The sequence below is a fragment of the Neofelis nebulosa genome, chromosome 13 (assembly GCF_028018385.1).
Source record: "Neofelis nebulosa isolate mNeoNeb1 chromosome 13, mNeoNeb1.pri, whole genome shotgun sequence".
NCBI lineage: Eukaryota > Metazoa > Chordata > Mammalia > Carnivora > Felidae > Neofelis > Neofelis nebulosa.
This window is the reverse complement of record NC_080794.1, coordinates 25,650,027-25,668,087: the sequence shown is the minus strand read 5'-3', so window position 1 is coordinate 25,668,087 and position 18,061 is coordinate 25,650,027. Positions and strand designations below refer to the sequence as shown.

At 38.7% G+C, this 18,061-nt stretch overlaps 1 protein-coding gene across 3 annotated transcripts in view; it reads left to right on the top strand.

Moving 5' to 3' along the window:
• The window catches only part of FAM13C (family with sequence similarity 13 member C), a 177,950-nt gene that overhangs the window by 10,842 nt on the left and 149,047 nt on the right, over positions 1-18,061 (top strand). The gene's annotated exons all lie outside the window — the stretch shown is intronic.

The window sequence follows — 18,061 nt, the reverse complement described above, 5'->3', positions numbered from 1 at the left end:
GCAATTTAGTAGCCTTGGATAAATATTCAAGTGTGCATGCATGTGCCAGTTTGTATGTGTGTATAGCATCTGGTTCTTTGAGGTCAATGTGTTTAAATGAATGAACGAAGCATTTTTTTCACTTGATTTGGGTAATAAATTTACAGTTTCTATTTTTTTTCAAACTTTCTCTAAGTGTAGAGGTATGTAGCAAAGAATGTGATGTTTTTAAATCTTAAAAACTCCACAAATAATTTGTGATGCTTTTAAAAAAAGATGAAATGAATATAATCTACTTTAATCTTACTAGGAAATTAATGAAATTATACTTGTAATGCACTTAATGTAGTTTTGGGGACACAGGTGTTTCATTAATATTAACTTTGCTTTTTTGTTAACATTTAAGTCTTAAAGATAATGTGGGAGGTTCTATGCATAATAGATTAATTATATAATAATTTTAAGTCCAGTCCTATATAGCAAATGGGCACTAGGTGATCTTCCTATTAGAACAACTTTAGCTGAACACTTTATTTGACCTTGTTATTTTCTTATTTGTCTTGTGATTTTTATCTAATTTCTTCCTTAGCATTAAGACCTCTTAATGCATCAGTTAAGTTTGCAATAAAATGAAAACACCCTCTGCATTCATAAAGCTGTGTTGTAATTATTTTAAACTGAGTTGACTTTCAGAGAGAAGTGAGTGTGAAATACTATTTGAGTTATCATAAACTTGAGACCCTGTCTATTACTGAATACACCTAATCTGATTAGAAGTGTGGTGTTGGGGAGGATACAGGTACCCAAAGGGCTGCCTGCAGAGTCTGATGGGTTTCAGGGAGACTCTGATCTTGAATCTCCTACCAAGGGTCACCTGTGACACTTTGGGCTTTGGGTGACCAGCAATTTCTGCTAGAGTGCTCTCTTTCTTGTCATCCTATAATCTGGCTCGCAGAAATTACATAGCTGTCACTTGTAATAAGGTGCTAATGGAGCATGCAATTCCAATCCATTGCTCATACACAGGAAGATATCTGGAGATATACTTGTATTGTCTTTGCTGCTAGTACAGCAGTGGAATCCTGGAGTGCAGGTAGAATTTCCAGTTCATTCCTAACATCTCTACCCACACAAGGAGATTCCCCCCTCCAGTGACTAAGAGAACTTTTATAATATTAGATCATTCATCTTTGGGAGAAATTTGAAACACATTTCATTCTTCCTATTTTCTTTGGGTACAGAGAATTTACACTGGTTGAGTATTGAGCAAAAACTGAATCTATAAGTAATACTATTAATAAAATCAGCTAACATGTATTTCAGTATTTACTGTGTTCCGGGCATGTACCATGTTTTACCACAATCCCACGGAATGGGTATTATTATCTTTTTCTGTAAAGGAAAAAGTAAGGAGTACAGGGATTACATAATGTCTCTAAACAGAATTGGAAGAACTCGGGTGGAAGGTCTTTTCCATAAAAGCACAGTGTTGCTAACAAGCGGTACACAGATATTCCCAGATCTAGTGATTTACCTAATCCCTTATCCTACTCACACCTTAATTTTTATATAAAACCTGCGATTTCACTCTGGAATTTTTTTCCTATGCTGATATGTTGTGCTGCGAATCAGTAATTACTTACTTAGAAAAGACTACTTTGGGGAGAATTTTATAAATGTAATTTTTCTTTTCTGCCTTAAAACTTTGTAATATTGGTCACTGAAGCTAGATAAATGTTGAGTGAATGTTAGCTTGTAGGATGCAAGTTTCTTAAGGTCAGTGATTCAGTCCTTGTCTATCTTTGGATCTATAGCATTCAGTAGTCACTCAGTATTATTTGTTGAATGATTCAAAACTGGTAAGAGAGGTGTATACATGATTGTATCATCTTTTTTTTTTTGTGAAATGTGTGTTCTCAATCAGTTGTGAAAGTTACATTTTAAAAGAATATAATCATGACTCTCTTACAACTATAAAATAAAGATGTATCAAAGATTTTATTTAAATTATTAATTAATAAGGGAATCAGTAAGATATTACAACCAGTTCAAAAGAGAATGCAAAGTATCACACATTTGTAGTCTGACAAGAATTACAGAAATAAATTTACAAATGGACACAAAATTAGCAAAACTTATAATATCCATTGGGTGGTAATCAATTACTTTCTCTTGGACATGAGAAATTATTTGCATTATGGTCAATATCTATAAGTTCACTTCTGTGGCTATAGCCTTGTAAAATACCCTATTCATAGACAAAAGCAAAAATTATCCAGATGGATGAGCTAGCCAAGGTATCTACTAAATTTCAAAGTCATTTATAATTTTTATAATCTCAAAGAAAGATTATTCTTAATCACAAAATAAGGCTAGTCTCATTAGGTTTGCCCTGAGTAATTACATAGGCATACCAAGAGTGTTAATTTACCATATAGGTCTTCTTAAGTATGCTTTGCAAAATCTAAAGCCATTCACTATTGAATAACTACAAAATTAACTTTTCTCTGGGAATTTCATTAATGCCTCTATTATTTGCAATCCCAAGGCAAGGAAGACAAGTTCAAGAAACTCCATCCATTATATTTCAACTGCAATACCTATGCACTTGGATAAATTTCTCTCTTCTTGACTTCCCCAAAATAACATTAGGTTCCTAGCTTTCCAGGAAGTGACCATCATTACCACATGTAAGATTGGACCCTGTAAGCCAGATAACAGGCCAGTTATCCAAGGAAGACTCTGTAGGCACAGGCTTCATAAGTAAAATCACATTTGTTCCTTAAAGTGGCCTTTTTTTTTTCCTGATTCAATGAAAATTATTCTCAAGACAGCATTCCAGGCAAGATGTTAGTTGAATAACAGATTTTTTCAATTATATTCAGGTAAAAAGGAAGACAGATTATTACTGAATATATGAAATAACCCTATTGCAATTGAAAGTGAGGATACAGAGTGAGTTTCTGAACTCTCAGGTTCAGTGAAGCTCAGATACCATTTTTAAATATTTTATTCTGGTTTACATAATAGAATGATTTTAAAACATAGTTTGTATTTATTATTATTCAGGTATGGTGAGGCCAATAGATGAGGAGATGACTGCCATTTGAAAAGGTTCCTACTCCTAGTTCTTAAGAGGAGAGGGGGCATGCTATGCTGTGCAGGGCCACAGAGGGAAGGCACCAGTGTTAGTTGGGAAGTAGAAGGGGCAGGTGGAAAGCACGGCAGAGGCCTTTATGTGGTTTCCATGGGAAAAACAAGGCGAGGTAGGGAAAAGCAGTCTTAGAATTGACTAGTTTGAATCATTTCAGTAGAGTGTGAGGTATAGGGGCTCTCTAGTACCTGGTTCATATGATTAGGGCAGAGGAATATTGCCTTCTGGAGTGTGCGAGCCAGATAGAATAGTTGTTTCCAAGTATGGACTCAGGATTGGCTAGTTTGCATGTGAAAGGCTTGTTCCTGGGCAAGTCATTTCATATGTTCTAAGAAATGGCTAGCCCTAGAAGAAGCATTTACTTCCCATGAGTGAGGGTCTAGATGCCAGTACATCAAAAATACAGAAAATAATAAAATATGGTTAATAAAACAATCTACTAAATTGTAAGGTGAAGTAGAGAAAGGACTTTTTTTTAGATCCAGTAAATAGAACATTAAGATAAAAATATTGTGGGACCCCTGGGTAGCTCAGTCAGTTGAGTGTCTGACTTTAGGTCAGGTTATGATCTCATGGTTCATGACCCCCATCTGTCTCACTGCTGTCAGCCCAGAGCCTGCTGGGCTTCACATGCTCTGTTGCCCTCTCTCTCTGTCCCTCCTCCTGCTCATGCTCTCTCTCAAAAATGAATAAACATTAAAAAAGATAACAATATTCCAAAAATAACTACAATAAAATTTACCTTTTCAATCCATTCAGTTTTATGTAATTAATTTTTGTTCCTATTGATCTTGCGTTAGCAGTAGCATAAAGCTGTCAGCTTCTTGACAAGTTCTGTATATCTTGACTCAGCCCATTGGTGTCATCGGATTCCTGTACCCAAGACCCTGTTCTTGAAAATGTCAACTGTTTGAAGCGTCTGGTCCTTTACCGTGGTAGTATTGAGAGTATTCTTTGTTGAAGACACAAACTGTGGCTTGGTGCTGATAGTAGAAGCTATAGGCAAGCATCTGAACAAAACAAGCATGTATGGATGACAGAAACTGAAAATAGTTGTGATTATTTTTCTCTGAATCATTTTCAAATGTGAAAAGTCTGATGAGAGCTCATAATAAGAATAATGAATAGATGTGACATGCAAAACAACATAATAAAATCATTGCCCCCAAATTAGGATGTTTCAAAGGATAATGAGTAAGTCTATTTTTAAAGAAGTCAGGGAGTGTTTACTTATGATTTTACAGAATAGATGAACATAATTTTTACAGAGGGAAAAACCTGGAGATATAATAATCCTGAATGAACATGCCAAGAATGTGAAGTAAAATATTCATTAATCTGGTGTAAATTGTGGATATCTGCACTTTTATTAAACTCTATAGGAGAGTCTAATGTGCACCTCTGAAAACCACTAGCCTGGGGGCACCTGGGCAGTTCAGTTGGTTGAGCTTCTGACTCTTGATTTTGGCTCAGGTCGTGATCTCAGAGTCGTGGGATTGAGCCCCACGTTGGGCTCCATGCTAAGCGTGGAGCCTGCTTAAGATTCTCATTCTCTCTCCCCCTTGGCTCCTCCCTCACTTGTTTTCTCTCTCTGTCTCTCTCTGTCTCTCTCTGATTCTCTCTCTCTCTCCCTCCCTCTACAATAAAACAAAACAAAAACCACTAACCTGGATGATGCTAGATTCAAATGAAAGAAGTAAAGCTGTGAACAAGTCAGCATTTTAAATAATAACTACAGTTATCCCTGAGAATACTATAGTGTTCTTGGCTAATATCATCAGGCAAAATGCCATGCAGACTTGAACAAAGATATAAGAAGTTGATAGAACTATTTCATAAGAGTTTCAATCACAGGATAAATGTAACATTAAGCAGATTTACCATGCACTGAGGTAAAGACAGCTGTTCTGTTTGTAAAGCTGGACTTGTTTGGGGGGAACTGAAGCTTATGCTTCAAATTCTGCCCAATGCTTGTTGCCACCATCAATACACAGTTCTAACTGGTTTGTTATGATCGCCATTTCCCAAAAACACCTGTGTAGATTCTGTGAGCTCACCCTTCTTGAACTTAAAAACAACGCTCTTTGAAGCTGAAGGGCACCATTTTAAGAGTTTACCTATTGCCATTTTGGGCTCTCTTGTCACAAAGTTTGTATTCAGCACCCCAGAGTGGATCTTCAATCTGATCCTAACCAGGTTGGGAATGGGGGTATGTGGAAGGGAGAAGGGGCCAGAGGGTTGCCATTGGAAATTTTAATCTTTTGTACCTTTCTTATCAATCCCAAAGTCAGATTCAGAAATTTTACTTCTGGAGGATTGGATTCAAATCTCACTATGAGCAACCTTTCTTTAATCCTGGCCTTGCAATTTCTCTGAGGAACCCTGGGTAAAATAACAGAATCTGAGGTTTTTTGTGCAGGTATGAATGATTGATTATAGTTTTACACCCACTATATATGAATGATTTAAAAGAAGAATGCTTTAAGTATATTTGCTAGTCCAATAAAAGTCCAGGAATCAGGAAGACAATGCAAGAATGTCCTCAAAGAAGTTAAGATATTTGAACCAGGATCAATTGCAATTTTCCTTCCTGCTTGTTTACCCCTATCTTCATTAAACAGGGAGCTGTGAAAAAGAATAGGTTGGAAAGGAACCATTTAATGACTTGTCTCCTGGAAGGTCAACTTTTATTGATGCTAATACCAGAGTTCATTGATATGATTCACTTGAGGCTAAAATAGGACTTGTGAGTTTGTGTTAAAGCAGAAACTCCTTATCAAAGTATTTTATTACTCTTTCTAGGGAGGAGAACTGATTGAAGGCAATAGATTACATATACTGTAATATTTTGTGATATATTACATAAAATATGAGGGGGGATAGATGAAATGGGTGAAGGTGATCAAAAAGTATAGACTTACAGATAGAAAATACATAAGTCCTAGGGGTATAGTGTATAGCATGGTGACTATGAAAGTTGTGAAGAGAGTAGATCTCAAAAGTTTTCATCACAAGAAAAAAAATTGGTCACCATGTGTGTTGATGGATGTTAACATGACATTGTGGTGATCATTTCACAATATATACATATATTGAATTATTATGTTGTACACTTAAAGCTAATATAATGTTATAGGTCATTTTTATCTCAATAAAAAATGTAGTTGTTCCTTATATCTCATTATGAATAACAGTGATCTCTGAAGGTTTCATCTCTCCCCTTTAGTATATCTGGGTAGTTCATCATCTTGGAAACTTTGGGGTTGATTTATTATCAGGCTCCCTCCACACATACTTTCTGTTTATTGTGTGTGACCACCAGTCTTGATCAGTCTTTCCTGTTCTTGGTATAATCTCTACCTTTTTCTGGAACTGTTTGTCTTACATTAATTCCTAGTATTCACATTTCCCTTATTATTCAATAAAAATGTGTAAACCCACTATTTAATAAAAATCCATATTTATTGACATTCTCCTACTGATTAAAATAAACATAGTAATAGATTATTATAATATTTTGTGAAAAATTAAAAAGAATTCCATATTACTATAATATTAATCCCTAACAACCTGATTTGGGGATGATTGGACTTGACTAACAGAACCAACTTCCTGTATTGGACCTCATAACTGTCCAGAGGGCATGTAGATTTAGCATTGGTAGAATAAGTCTTATCATCTTCACTCCCTACCAGCTGGCATCAGGCGATGCACCAACTTTCTGCCCTCCCCTCTGGTGGCTATTTTAGCAGAAGACAAAAACTAGCAGGCTATACAGCAAGCTTTTCTGCAGTGAGCTGTGTACTGCAATCATACTGCTAATCCACTTCCTGGGGAGACCAGCTGTTCCGTCTGGTGTACATCAGCATTAGGTTTCCTCCACTTGGCTCCAGTAGCTGTGTTAAGAGGCTGGAAAGGGATCCAGGTCTGATTGTGAAATTTGCATTTTAATGTTTCTGCAGAAATGAAAAACCCCTAAACACTTTTCAGGCAAAATAACTTAACTACGAAGTATTTACTATATTTCTGCTTTTGGAGAGTATAGTTCTAATTCTTTCTGTGTTAGACTCTAAATTAAGAGACAATAGTTAATTCTGAGTCATTTTCCCCCAAAGGAACTAAGATTCTGTTCAAATTATAGCTCTCCTTTATGTACATTTTTCTTAATATATTACTGAAACACTAAGTAAGTGCAAACTGTAAAGCAAGAAAACCAGTACAGCTGATTGACTTTGAAATTGAGAGCACCAGAAAGCTAAAATGAACTTCAACTAGAATTTCACTTGCTTTTTAGTGAAAGGAAGACTTAAGTTCTGAATATGCCTCTGAAGGCTTACTTTTTAGAGTGTGTCAAAAGGATGAATTCATTGTGATCCTAACAATGGGCCTCAGATAATTGTTTTGACTCATGAGTTTGTGTTGCATTATCTTTCTTGCATGGTATTGCAGCTGCAGCATGGAGGTTTTACTTCAATTCCTGTTATGGATTTTTTGGAATGTCCTTTACTGGTCATAAAGAAAGATAGTCCTCTGGGTTTGTTTTCCAAGTTCTCCTTTACTCCTCTAAGTAAAATTGCTGAGATTCAGGGGAACAGAAATCTGAGAAATTCAGTCCTTCAAAGTGAGACCATCTGAGCTGATGCTTGGATTTTTGGTTTCTCGTAGTGTATTAGAGTCTGATACTCCTCTTTGAATTAACAACAGATCTGTTGTTAAATGATTGAGTTGATGAAGAAAGATATTTTTAGGAAGGAACCTGGAATGTCTGTAAAATAACTTTTACTTTTTTTTTTTGAAATATACAAATATGCTGCTTAAATACTGACATGAAGGAATCTTAGAACTAAGTGATATGACTTGTTTGCCTGGGCATTAAATCTCAAAAGTTTAAAAAAAAATGTCACTCAGGTGGAGTTTGTGTTCCAAACAATGTAACTAACTGGTCTGAGACAAGTTTACAAGCAATGGAAAATTTGAAACTTTGACATTGTAGAACTCAGGTCTCCTTTAGCTAAATGATATTTCACCTATAATGGACGTTACAAAATTCTCCTTAAAAAATGAAGAAGGTATTGGTGATATTGGTTCTTTTGAGTGTAGCAGCAGAGAATGGCAAGAACTGATCTCTACTTATATGCTGCCTGGAATATTTATGGGTATGCAGATGGCTCCCACATAGAATGGCTCTTAAAATTGTCTCGTTATGCCTCTTCCTCTGTATCTTTTGCATAGATAAATAAATTCTGAATTAAAGAACTTCCAATTTTCATGACATTGTTCCCAAGATGGCTTTTAGCATTATATAGCCTTATAAATTCAGCCCATAGTCAAGACCTACCAATGCATGGAAAGAAGAGTAACATCCATAGGACATCTTTGTCTTTATTGGCATCTGCTGGCCCTCTGTGGAGTTCCAAGTCTTGCTCCCTCTACTATGTAGAAATTTTCTTTAATAAATCCCAGAGCAAAAGAGTTGAGTGGTGGTATAGGGAGGTAGTGAAAAGTATGGTCTATAGGTCCAGATGGATATGGGTTCAAATTCTTTCTCAGCCACTTACTTTCTCTACGACTTTAAGCGTTTACTGATCAGCTCTTTAAGTGTCTGTTTTCCATCTGTAAAGAAGAGATGATATTTTGAACCTACCTTAAGAGTTTGTTGAGTATAAAGAGTGATAATGATTTATTTGGGATTTTTCTTGTTTCTTGAGATAGGCCTGGATTGCAATGTATTTTCCTCTCAGGACTGCCTTCGCTGCGTCCCAAAGCATTTGGATTGTTGTATTTTCATTTTCGTTTGTTTCCATGTATTTTTTAATTTCTTCTCTAATTGCCTGGTTGACCCACTCATTCGTTAGTAGGGTGTTCTTTAACCTCCATGCTTTTGGAGGTTTTCCAGACTTTTTCCTGTGGTTGATTTCAAGCTTCATAGCATTGTGGTCTGAAAGTATGCATGGTATAATTTCAATTCTTGTAAACTTATGAAGGGCTGTTTTGTGACCCAGTATATGATCTATCTTGGAGAATGTTCCATGTGCACTCGAGAAGAAAGTATATTCTGTTGCTTTGGGATGCAGAGTTCTAAATATATCTGTCAAGTCCATCTGATCCAATGTATCATTCAGGGCCCTTGTTTCTTTATTGACTGTGTGTCTAGATGATCTATCCATTTCTGTAAGTGGTGTGTTAAAGTCCCCTGCAATGACCACATTCTTATCAATAAGGTTGCTTATGTTTATGAGTAACTGTTTTATATATCTGGGGGCTCCGGTATTTGGCGCATAGACATTTATAATTGTTAGCTCTTCCTGATGGATAGACCCTGTAATTATTATATAATGCCCTTCTTCATCTCTTGTTACAGCCTTTAATTTAAAGTCTAGTTTGTCTGATATAAGTATGGCTACTCCAGCTTTCTTTTGGCTTCCAGTAGCATGATAAATAGTTCTCCATCCCCTCACTCTCAATCTAAAGGTGTCCTCAGATCTAAAATGAGTCTCTTGGGGGCGCCTGGGTGGCGCAGTCGGTTAAGCGTCCGACTTCAGCCAGGTCACGATCTCGCAGTCCGTGAGTTCGAGCCCCGCGTCAGGCTCTGGGCTGATGGCTCGGAGCCTGGAGCCTGTTTCCGATTCTGTGTCTCCCTCTCTCTCTGCCCCTCCCCCGTTCATGCTCTGTCTCTCTCTGTCCCAAAAATAAATAAAAAACGTTGAAAAAAAAAAAATTTAAAAAAATAAAAAAAAATAAAAAAAATAAAATAAAATGAGTCTCTTGTAGACAGCAAATAGATGGGTCTTGTTTTTTTATCCATTCTGATACCCTATGTCTTTTGGTTGGCGCATTTAATCCATTTACATTCAGTGTTATTATAGAAAGATACGGGTTTAGAGTCATTGTGATGTCTGTATGTTTTATGCTTGTAGTGATGTCTCTGGTACTTTGTCTCACAGGATCCCCCTTAGGATCTCTTGTAGGGCTGGTTTCGTGGTGACAAATTCCTTCAGTTTTTGTTTGTTTGGGAAGACCTTTATCTCTCCTTCTATTCTAAATGACAGACTTGCTGGATAAAGGATTCTCGGCTGCATATTTTTTCTGTTTAGCACACTGAAGATATCGTGCCAAGCCTTTCTGGCCTGCCAAGTTTCAAAGGAGAGATCAGTCACGAGTCTTATAGGTCTCCCTTTATATGTGAGGGCACGTTTATCCCTTGCTGCTTTCAGAATTTTCTCTTTATCCTTGTATTTTGCCAGTTTCACTATGATATGTCGTGCAGAAGATCGATTCAAGTTACATCTGAAGGGAGTTCTCTGTGCCTCTTGGATTTCAATGCCTTTTTCCTTCCCCAGTTCAGGGAAATTCTCAGCTATAATTTCTTCAAGTACCCCTTCAGCACCTTTCCCTCTCTCTTCCTCCTCTGGGATACCAATTATGCGTATATTATTTCTTTTTAGTGTATCACTTAGTTCTCTAATTTTCCCCTCATACTCCTGGATTTTTTTATCTCTCTTTCTTTCAGCTTCCTCTTTCTCCATAACTTTATCTTCTAGTTCACCTATTCTCTCCTCTGCCTCTTCAATCCGAGCCGTCGTGGTTTCCATTTTGTTTTGCATTTCGTTTAAAGCGTTTTTCAGCTCCTCGTGACTGTTCCTTAGTCCCTTGATCTCTGTAGCAAGAGATTCTCTGCTGTCCTGTATACTGTTTTCAAGCCCAGCGATTAATTTTATGACTATTATTCTAAATTCACTTTCTGTTATATTATTTAAATCCTTTTTGATCAGTTCATTAGCTGTTGTTATTTCCTGGAGATTCTTCTGAGGGAATTCTTCCGTTTGGTCATTTTGGACAGTCCCTGGAGTGGTGAGGACCCGCAGGGCACTTCCCCTGTGCTGTGGTGTATAACTGGAGTTGGTGGGCGGGGCCGCAGTCCGACCTGATGTCTGCCCCCAGCCCACCGCTGGGGCCACAGTCAGACTGGTGTGTGCCTTCTCTTCCCCTCTCCTAGGAGCGGGATTCACTGTGGGGTGGTGTGGCCCGTATGGTCTACTTGCACACTGCCAGGCTTGTGGTGCTGGGGAAATGGCGTATTAGCTGGGGTGGGTAGGCAGGGTGCACGGGGGCGGGAGGGGCAGGCTTAGCTCGCTTCTCCTTAGGTGATCCACTTCAGGAGGGGCCCTGTGGCAGCGGGAGGGAGTCAGATCCGCTGCCGGAGGTTTGGCTCCGCAGAAGCACAGAGTTGGGTGTTTGCGCGGAGCGAGCAAGTTCCCTGGCAGGAACTGGTTCTCTTTGGGATTTTGGCTGGGGGATGGGCGGGGGAGATGGCGCTGGCGAGCGCCTTTGTTCCCCGCCAAGCTGAGCTCTGCCGTCCAGGGGCTCAGCAGCTCTCCCTCCCTTTGTCCTCCAGCCTTCCCGCTTTCTGAGCAGAGCTGTTAACTTCTGACCTCCCAGACGCTAAGTCGCGCTTGCTGTCGGAACACAGTCCGTCCGGCCCCTCCGCTTTTGCCAGCCCGACTCGGGGGCTCTGCTTGGCCGGCGAGCCGCCCCTCCGCCCCGGCTCCCTCCCGCCAGTCCGTGGAGCGCGCACCGCCTCGCCGCCCTTCCTACCCTCTTCCGTGGGCCTCTCGTCTGCGCTTGGCTCCGGAGACTCCGTTCTGCTAATCCTCTGGCGGTTTTCTGGGTTCTTTAGGCAGGTGTAGGTGGAATCTAAGTGATCAGCAGGACGCGCGGTGAGCCCAGCGTCCTCCTACGCCGCCATCTTCCCTTAAAACTCTCGATAATGATTTAAACTTAAACACTCAACAAGTTTTAGGGGGATAAAAAATTGTTTATAAAATGTTTTATATGCACTAAAGCCTCAAAAATTGCATTTCCCCTGAGTTAGACCAGCCTGTGCTATGCTGCAATAACAGCTCAAAACCTTAGCAGTTTAAGCAAAACTAGGTAGTAGGTAAAAAAAAAAACATTTTTTGCACATTACATATCCTCATTGGTCACCAGGAAGTGTCTGATCATGGCAGTCAATTAAAGACCCAGACTAATGGAGCAATCACAGTCTTGACCATTGCTGGTTTCAAAGTCAGAGAGAAAAGAGAGTCCTGGAGGGTTCTGCACCAATAATTAGAAGCTTCAGGCCTAAGTCAGCATATAGTATTTACATTCTTTACTAATTGGCCAGAGCTGGTCATCTGCTTCTCCCATAACTACAAACGTATGAGAGAAAGGATTAGGAAGTACAATCCTATAATGTATTCTAATGGGGGGTGAGGAATGAATTATTGGCCAGAAGCACTAATGACTTCCACATCTTCTACTCAAACTAGCATATAACCTCAAGCAAGAAGTTAATTGGTCTTTTTCTCTTCTAGTCCTTCACAGTACTGAGGTATTGTTATTAATGTCAAGTACTAGAAGAAGAAGAAGAACATTAATTAGGTTAATGAAGTATCACCAAAGGACTTACATACTGTTATTGCTTTGAGCAGAAATTGGAATTTTAGACAAGCACCCCTTCAATTAAGCACCTGCTTCATTATTATCAGGAAAAAGATAGGTTTAGTAATTGATTTTTTTTCTGTATAGCCAAATGAAACTTCAGAGTTTACAATTTTATTATTTTATTTAGGAATAATTATGGTTTTACTCTTGCCATAAGAATGTAGTGACTTTGGCTTATGCCAGCTAAACTTGTGGTTCTGTGATTAAGAGGCATTTTAAAATCTCATCCAAAAATAATACTTCCTATAGAAAGTAGATTTGACGATTTGGATATTGTCAGATGTGGAAGCTGAGTTTCTGCATACACACAGATATGCAAATTCACATCCTTATGTACTTGGTGATATTTATCCAAGAGCAGAGTGTTCTTTAGGCAAAGAACACAGCTTAGCAGGGACTTCGACAGCCTGTTTTGGAGCTTGGAAGCAAAGCTGGGAAGTCTGCATAGCAGAAACATGATGAAGTGACATTTCGGGTAACTAAGAATTGCCAATCCAAACTTTATCAAACATGGTTAAATATCACTTTGGGACTGAGACATAACATATCAACCTCAAGCCTACAATTTTAGGCTCCATATTTTGTAAGACATGTAGCTGCCAGAAAAAATATTGGATGCCCAGCTAAATTTGAATTTCAGATAAACAAGGAATAATTTTGTAGTTTAAGTAGGTCCCATGTAGATATTGTTTGGAATAAGAATGGGAGTTTTGTGTAAACAAATATCTACATGGGACATACTTATGCTGCAAAATTATTTATCGTTTGTATGACATTCAAATTTCACTGGACATGCTGTGTTTTTATTTACTAAATTTGGCGACTGTATCAAGAATGAATTACATGCACTTCACCTGGTAGAATATCTGACCTCGCTTACCTTCAACTTGGTAGAAGTAACCAGTTGTGCCTATGTAGCCTGATGCATTAGGATCTTTCTTTTACTTCAGTCCTTCTAGAGTAGTAAAAGAAGGAATAGGAAGTCAGTGTAGGTGACAAATTGTAGTAATTATTTTATATCTTTTTAGCATCTGAACAGCATGAAACACCCTGGAAAAAGCAGCCTACTCTTTAGGCTTAAAGCCTTAAACCCTTAAAAATTGGATACAATGGCAAAAATGTTTGAAAATCTGCCCTTTGAAGTCTGCAGACAATTTATCCCACTGACCCCTTTTTGCCGTGAACAGTTGCTGTTATTAAGTCCACAGAAAGCCTGGCATTGATTAGCCAGTTTTGGTGTTAAAATGATCAAAAACAGTGTAACTGATGGAAGACACAGACAACAGTAGTGTCGTATTTTGGACATTAATTCTACTGGAAATAAGTGGCCTGACAAGGGATTGCTGCCTTGGAAACTGCTGCTCTAGACTGAGGCTAGTGTCACACACAAGGATGGCTTGACTATTTTGAGTATTATTTTATTATGTGATTGCATCCAGACACAGGTAACTGGTGGTCTTTGAGTCATGATGGAACTTTGCTTTCCCACCCAACATCGCCCAGCTTGGTTTTGTTATGAATCTTTTTTTTTTTTTTTTTTTTTTTTTTTTTATAACTGAGCCCTCTGCGACTTTTACTGCTTAATCAGTTGTAGCCACAATTAGGGGATTTTTTGCAGGAACAAAAATGCTCAGCTCTGCTTCTTTTGTTCATTAACACCCCGAACTATAATATTATGATTGCTTGGCTTAGTAATGTTGCATGCGTCAGGGAAATTTCCAATAGGAAACGCCATTCCAATGTTATATTTTTAGGCTTTTCAGCTGTAACTAAAATTAAATAACCAAAAGAATACCGTCAAACTTCAAAGCTCTTTCAATCAGTACCTCAGTGTGGTGGGGGTGTGGTTGTACTTTAGTGTGTTTTACTCTAGAAAACACTAACTATACTGGAAGTATAAAAACTTCCAGACTTAAAAACACCAGGGAAAATCATTAAATGTTGTGCTTGTGGATCCACAGAAGGATGTGGTTCCCGTCAACCTCTTGCCTCTGTCTGTTTCTCCCTGGGCATTGCCACAGACTGAAACTGACTCTTGATTAGGAACCAGACAGCCTGGTCCCCTGAAGATCTGAATATTGCTCTCTCTGAAGGACAAAAGCACTGAACAAAAGACTGAGTTAGTTTAGCTCTAAATAAAACACAGGCATATACTAATGATTTAGGGCTCCTTTAAAAATATTATTATTTTACTGATTAATAATAAAGACTTTGACAGCTGGAACCTTTTCTGCCTGATGTGAAATGTCAAGGTGGAACTGGACAAGAAAACAAGATACCCTATTAAATCTCTAACTATCCCACTTCTACCTCATGCTAAACAGCAAGATGGGAGCTCAGTGATTGGCTCTTAATGTGATGAAGTGTCAGGAGGAATCAGCATCTGAACGTTAAAGCCTCTCCTGGGCCATGTACAGGGTAGGAATCTGGTGAGCTCTGTTGTAGCCTATGTAACCTGGGGTCTCCTGGATTAGAGACAAGTAAGAAGCCCAGATAGAGTCCCCCACAAGTAATCAACTCTATGCAAAGACTGGGGCAGGCTCGAGGTAGGCATCAGATGAGGGGGCAGCAGGGAGCTCATGCTGGAAAAGAGACAGGGATCTAATCTCTGAGCATAGAAGATAAAACTCTAGTTCATAAAATAATGAAAGTTTTTGCAGATGCTATTTTTAAAGAATTTTTTTAAGTCAGAAAATGCAGTAGATGCAAACATACTTGAGCATTATTTTATTTTCCTGTCAGAGAAAGTTTTATTATTTGGTTAAAATTTCCAAAATGACACATCTAGAATTTGTTAGAGTCTGATTGCAGTGCTGTAACTCTGAGCACATTTTGGCGCTAACTAGGGTACTTTTGAAGTTCGTTTGTTTTGGCTTCCTCTTATTTACTTGTGAGCTAATTGCTAAATGTGATTTATCTCAGAGCCTTTTAATGTTGTATTCTTTAAAGGTGGTTTTTCCATTGCAAATAAAACCAAAGAGTATGTCTTTAACACACATACAAATTATCTTTTGTCTTCCTTATTTCAAAATTGATGATTTGAATGTCAACTTTTCAGCTTTAGCGATTTGGAGACCTATGTTCTATTTCAGAGATGGCCTGTCTTATGCACACTGACCTGGTCTTTTCATTTGCTTCCTAAACTGCTAATATCCATTCCTAGGCAAAACCATTCATCAATTTTGCTTGATTTGCCAAACCAGGCTCAGTCATGTGGTGTCTCATCAGTGTTGCTAGACTGTGTGTCCCCAAGGGGGCCTGTATTTCCCCTCTTGCTAATTTGAGGAGCATACTATGTTGAATAGTGTCTTCTCAAAATTCACGTTCACTTGGAACCTCAGAAAGTGACCTTATTTGGAAATATGGTCTTTGCAGATGTAAGTGAGGTAAAAATTTGGATGAGATCATTGTGGATTTTGGGTGGGCCGTGAATCCAATGATTGGTGTCCTTATGAGAAAAAGAATGGACACAGAGGGACACAGGGAGGAAAGCAATGTGGAGATGGAGGCATAGATTGGAGTCATGCTGCCACAATCCAGTGACTGCCAGGAGCCACTTGGACCTGGAAAAGGCGAGGAAGGATTCCTCCCTAGAGCCTTAGAGAGAGTGTGGCCCTGCTTACACCTTGGTTTTGAACCTCTGGCCTCTACAACTATGAGATAATATGTTTCTTTTGTTTTCAGCCACCAAATTATAGTAATTTGTTATAATAGTTCTAGAAGCTAATACAAGGGGCTTCCAATAGTTAGACTGTGTATTGGCTGACTGCCCAATGCTCCAAGCGTCCCAGTGAGAGTCTGGGAGAACATGGGGCACTAAGCAGACTGGCAGGTCAGAGAGCCATGCGGATACAGAGTGACTGAGATCCCATTACTACAGAGGGGTACAGAGTAGGGGTTGGGGACAGGAATAAGGCAGACATAATAAAATCAGAACATCTGTTTTTGTGTTACCTGGGCTGCATTTCCTTTCCTTTGACAGAGGACAGAACCAGCCCAGACCCCGGGAGACCTGAAGCTTAACACAGGCCAAGCATCAGACGGACTCTTCTAGAGGTGGAGCAAGGCAGGGGGCCAAGCAGTTCATTACACAAAATGGTTGGATAATTGGAAGTTTCTGGATATACATTAAAATGTTCTCTAGTCCTGTGCTTGGTTGGCACTATGCGAATCCTATTTGTATTTTTGGACGTGGCTAGTGAAGGCTAGACGTTGAAGGCTTTATCCTCAAGCTCCGGATATCTTTCTCATGAGTCCTCTCCTTGTCAGTATTACTGCTGTAGCCCTGGCTCAGACCTTCTGAGTCACACCTGGAGAGATGTAATGATTACTTCTATAGTAATGACTATGCACATAAATAGCTTTGCCTTTTTTTTTAACTTTAGTGAGGAATAACTGGCAAATTAATTGTATAAATTTAAAGTGTACAATGTGATGATTTGATATACATACATGGTATAGAATGATTACCAAGATCAAGATAATTAACATATCCAGCACCTCACATAGTTAACTCTGTGTGTGTGTGTGTGTGTGTGTGTGTGTGTGGTGAGAAGGCATACGATCTACTCTCAGCAGCGTCCAAGTATACAACACCATATTAAGAGTATTCATCATGTGCAAAGCCTTGTCTTGAGTGCTGTGTATAATAATTCATTTGATTGTCACTACCACCCTATGAGGTTCTGGTACTCTTATTCTTTTACACAGATGAGGAAACTGAGGCACAGAGAAGTTCAGTAACTTACTCAAGGCCACATAAATTGAATGACTGAACAATATTCCTAGGTATAACTTCTTACAGTTGTATTAAAATTGATTTATGCTTTCTATTGATTTGGGTATGGATTAAACATTTGTGTGTACCTCAAAACACACATTGAATAGGTTACCACAGATTGTGAATGTGTCTGGGGCCTTGGAGGATAAGATCTAACTGGGCTCAGGAGAAAAAATGATCAAACATTCTTCTCATTGGTTGGGATAAGATAAATACATATTTTTTTTATTTTTTGTTTTTTTTTAAATTAATTTACTTATTTTGAGAGAGACAGAGAGAGCGTGAGCAAAGGAGGGGCAGAGAGAGGGAGACAGAGAAAGATGGAGAGAAAGACAGAGAGAGAGAGAGAGAGAGAGAATCCCCAGCAGGCCCCAGGTCAGTGCAGAGCCCGATACAGGGCTTAAACTCAAAACTGTGAGATCATGACCTGAATGGAAATCAAGAGAAGTATGCTTAACTGGCTGAGACACCCAGGCACCATAAGAAGAATACATAATTTTAAACAAAGGAATAAATTGCAGAGGGATTTCTTACTGCACTTGTTGAGGAGTGGTGGAAGGAAACAGATATTTTAACAATATATCTTTGTCATTAATGACAAGGCTTTTGTGAGCTGAGTGCTGTGGTTTGGATGTTGTTTGGTATGTTTCATATGACTTCAT